Genomic DNA, 4,644 nt, shown 5'->3' with positions numbered 1-4,644 from the left:
TCCTTTCCAACCCAAACCATTCTATGATTCTAAGACGCCGGTTGCTAAACAAGCGAGCTCATCCCAAGGCGCGCATCGTCTCCCTGGTGCAATGCTTCCTCAGCGGGTCAAGAAATAACCAAAACAAACCCAAAAAAAAGAAAAAAAAGAAAAGGGGGAACAACCCAACACTAACGTTCTATGTCCACTGCCCGGCTCCGAGGGCAGAAAGCCTAATTCACGGCCGCGCCGGAGGAGCCCCGCGCCTTCGCCCCAGCACCTCGCCGCCTTCCAGCTCTGTCCGTCCCGTTACAGAGGGGAGTTCATCCAATTTTCCTTTCTTTCGCCTTCCCACCCAGGAACGGTCTCACCGCGGGGGGGGGACACACCACCTCCCCCCCCCGGCCCCGCTTCGGTGCTCGGAGAAGTTCACAAAGCGAGAACGGCACAAGAAAAGCAACCAGCAACTTTTACCGCGGTTTTTTTCTTCTGCAATTTCGTGCTCCGAGCCCGAGGCTGGAGGTCAGAATAAGGCAAAAATAATGGCCTAAAACTTTCTTATTTTGTTCAGTGACCAGCCAAATCTTTATATTTTTATTAAAAAAGCAACATAAAAACCCAAACGTATCTTTTTAAAAAAATACATATTATTAGATCCCTTTCTTTTATTTTTTTTTTTTCCCCCTCTATAAAAATAACTTCAGGACTTTGATTGACAGAAGGTACCAGTCGGTGGTCTGTTATTTTGTTAGGCTTTCGTTCGTTTATTTGTTTGCTTCAGAAAAATAGTACCAAAAAAAGATGGAATTTCTGGGGAAGTTAAAAATGATAGCTGATCTTGTTTACAAGTTTATTTTACATTCTGCTCTGTCTGGGATCACTTGGATCTACTATAGATTAAACAATATGGATAGCATCTACTATTTGAACTAGTTAATTTTATTTTTAATCTTTACTCTAGGATTATATGAAATAAATTTGAATGTTTATTATTATTAACTTTTTTTTTTTAATACCCATCAACTCAAACTTTTTCTTTCTTTTTTTTAAATTTTTTTTTTTTTTTTACTTCTCCTTTTTGGTTAAAAACAAACAAACAACAACAACGACAACAACAACCAAAAAAAAAAAAATCTTCTTTTAAAAATGCTTCTTTGAAAGGCAACAGAGCAGAAGCATCGCCCCCGCCTCCCCGCCGCCGTCTCCCTGCTGCTCTGGGGAGGTTTTTTTTTGGCGGAGGTCCGGGTCCCCGTCCCACGGGGAGGTGCGGGTTGCTCAGCCCCGTCCTCCGAGCAGCTCCTTGGGCCGAAATCCCGCAAAAAAAGCGCTCAGGGACGGGGTTGGGGGGGCTGAAGCTAAGCGCGTGCTTAAGTGCTTTTCCTGGATTAAAGCACGTGCTTTGCGAGCTCAGAGCTTCACCGGCTAAAAGGGGACGCCCCGCTCGCGCCAGGCTGTCCTCACCTTCGTTGTCTTGCGCGAGCCGTGCCCGCGCTGGCATGGGGTGGGGGGAGCAGAAAGGGGACTATTTTCCTATCGAGGACGGGTCGAAGCTGGCCGGGTCTCATCCCCCGGCGGCTCAGAGCACCAGGTAGGAGCCCAACGCAGCTGCGGGCGGGCGCCGGTCCCACACAAGCCCTTTGGTCCAAAAGGACGACGGCGGATGTTTGCGAGATCAGGCCCTGAACGCCGTGGGACAAAGCATTCCCGGCCCCGCAGCACGCTCCAGACGCAGGAAGAAACGGAGCCAAAGCCTAAAGGGAGGCAACGGAGGGCAACCCCCTCCCCGGGTCGCAGAGCTCCTCGCGAGCCACATCCCGTCCCGGGGAGGTCCAAGCTGGTGGTGGGTCTCGGTCCCTAACGCCAAGGCTGCCGGAAGGAGTGTAAACCCTCTCGCCTCCGCCAAGACACGGTTTGATACGGGGCACCCTGAAACTCCACCGCCAACCCCATCAATGTCCAAACTCTCCCCCGGCTCCCTGGGACGGGAGAGGGCTGGCAGGAAAACGAGCGGGCTGACGAGGTGAGGAACGTCAACGCGGCTTTCGGAGAGCGTCCAACCTCCTCCGGAGTCCCCGCGTCCCCACCGAAACCACAGCGAGAGTCTCCATCACCCCGGCGCTGCCCTGGGCGACGGGTGGGTGCCGGAGCCCCGGGGGCACCGGGGAAGTGCTGGGCTGCAGCGGGACGGTGCTGCCCGAAGACCCCCTCCCCAGCCCCATCCCGGAGGGTCTCCTGCAGCCGGGGCCTGATCCTGCAAAGACGCTTTAGCGCGCCCAGTGCTCGGCCAAGGGATTCGCCAGCCAGAGCAACCACAGGACGGGGGCTTCGAAACGACCGCACGGGCTTTGATTCATAGTGGTTTTTCTCTTTCTACTTCTCTGGTTTTTAACGACCTTTTTTCTTTTCTCCCTTTTTTTTTTTTTTTTAAAAACCTTTTTTTTTTTTTTTAAATACATCCAACTGTGTTAATTTCTTATTTCTGGAAAGGGCTATCTGCACCATAACTATCACCTTTTACATACACACACGCACACACAAAAAAAGGAAACATATATTAAAAACACTTTTTAAGCAATACTCTGGATACAAATGTATTTTTTAACCTACATATATTCTAAACCTTCTAAACTTTTAAGGATCACTTTATCATAAAATAAAATATCCTTTTTTCTTATAATAAATTACCTAATAAAAAGTATTTTTATTAGCCCAGTTCCTTGCTACATTTACATGTAATAAATGCATTTATTAAAATAGAATATTAAATTATAAAGAAATGTTCTAATTTTAAAATCTTAGTCTTTTTTTCCCTCCTCTCTCTCTCTTTAAAAAACACCAGTAAATGCATCAAAATAAACCCTTCAAATACCAAATAAACAGGTTGGAGCATTTTGATTTAAGAGGTTCACAATATTAACAGTCTGAGCCTTTGTATGGATGGAGATTATTTTTTATAAGAAAGAAAGAAAAGAGAAAAAAATAATAGATATCCCTCCAGCTGAAAAATACTTTTGCAAATGGGAGCTAGGACAAGATATTTTTATAGTATCTCCTCATTAAATATAAATCCAATTTTGGTTCTTTTTTTTTTCTTTTGTTATGTATTATAATACATACTATTCTCTATATAATTTATGTCGATGAGGATGACATCACAGCATGATATTACTTTTTCCCTCCGTTTCCCTTGGTTAGCTTTTGTCACCCTCTCCCCCGCATCGTCCCTTCTCCAGGAGTCCCCGTCCCCGCCGCGGCAGCTTGCGAACACCGGCCGAAGACGCAGCAGGTTTTGGGGGACGGGGCAGAGCGGCGCGGGCATCCCCCCGAGACTCCGCTGCCCAGCACCCCGCTGCCACCCGCGTCACATCCCCCGTCACATCTCCCCGCCGTGCCAGGACCGGGGAGCCCCGGCTCCCACAGCCCCGACGCCGTCTCGGCTCTGCTCGGGAGGTCACGTCCGCAAGGAAAGGTTGCAGGATGACTCCCAAATTCAGCAAAGCACCGGAGCACTCCTTGGTTTCAGCAAGTGCCGATGTCGGCTGCGGTTTGGCAAAGCACATGCGTAAATCCCAGCGGCGCGCTGACCTGGGGCGTCGGGCGCCACCTCAGTCCGCTCCGTCCCCCCACGGGTCTGATCCTGCCTGGACCTGGAAGCCTCCTGCTAACAGCTCAGCACCTCCCAACGCAGCTATGCTCCGAGCTCCCCCCCCGGGATTTTTGGGGACCTGCCCTCCGTCCCACCGCTCGCGCCCTCGGAGCCTGCATCGCCCGCCTTGCGAAAGCGCCCCGACGCCGCTCGGCCCTGCAGCAGGATGAGCGCCCAGGGGAGACGGCCACCGCCATCCATCCGGGAACGGCAAGTCACAGTCGGGTCCTCAGCCGGGTCCCCACCCTGGCTCCACCATCCCCACCGCTGGATGGGACCACTCGGGGAACTACCCGCTCCCCGCCAAAACCAGCAGCGTCCCATTTGCACTGGGCCACCGGCGCGGTCCCATCCTGCACGCACGGATGCATGGAAGCCGGCCCGATTTTGGTGGCCCGTTGGCTAGCCATAAAATTAAGCCCCCGTGGGATTTGCAGGATGGGGGGGGGGGGTCTTGAGAAACAGGATCGCCGCTGCTCCTAAACCAGAGGGAGGGAGAGCCGGGCGGCTCGGCAAGACCCGGCTTTGCGTGCCGGGTCCCGGCACCACGTGCCTCTCCCTCCTTCCCTGGGCACAATTAGGGTGCCCCGTCCCAATTTAGCGTCCTCCTCCCGAAAAGAGGTTATCCCCCCACGTCCCAGGAGGGATGTTTCGGGCGGTTGAGGTTTAGCTGCTCCTATTGCAAGGTGGGTCCCCCAAAATCATCCCTGCAGGGCGGGAGGGAAAGGGGGAAAAGCCCCGGGAACGCCGCTCGGAGAAGGGCAGGGTGCGGGGAGGAGGGGTCTGTCTTTAGTTAACGTTATTGCTGGTGAATTAGACCAACAAGCCATTTTTAGTCACCTATCAAGGAAGATACAAGTCAGAGCAAATAGTTAAGGTCATGGGCATTTTTCTTGTTTTTTGTTTTTATTTTATTTTTTTTTTTAAGATTTTTATATATATACATATATTTAAAAAGAGAGAGAAAAAAAAAAAAAAAAAAAAAAAAAAAAGTACCCAAATTTTTGGTTTAAACCCCA

The sequence above is a fragment of the Charadrius vociferus genome, unplaced genomic scaffold (assembly GCF_000708025.1).
Source record: "Charadrius vociferus isolate BGI_N301 unplaced genomic scaffold, ASM70802v2 scaffold1158, whole genome shotgun sequence".
Classification (NCBI taxonomy): domain Eukaryota; kingdom Metazoa; phylum Chordata; class Aves; order Charadriiformes; family Charadriidae; genus Charadrius; species Charadrius vociferus.
Note: the sequence above shows the minus strand (reverse complement) of the source record.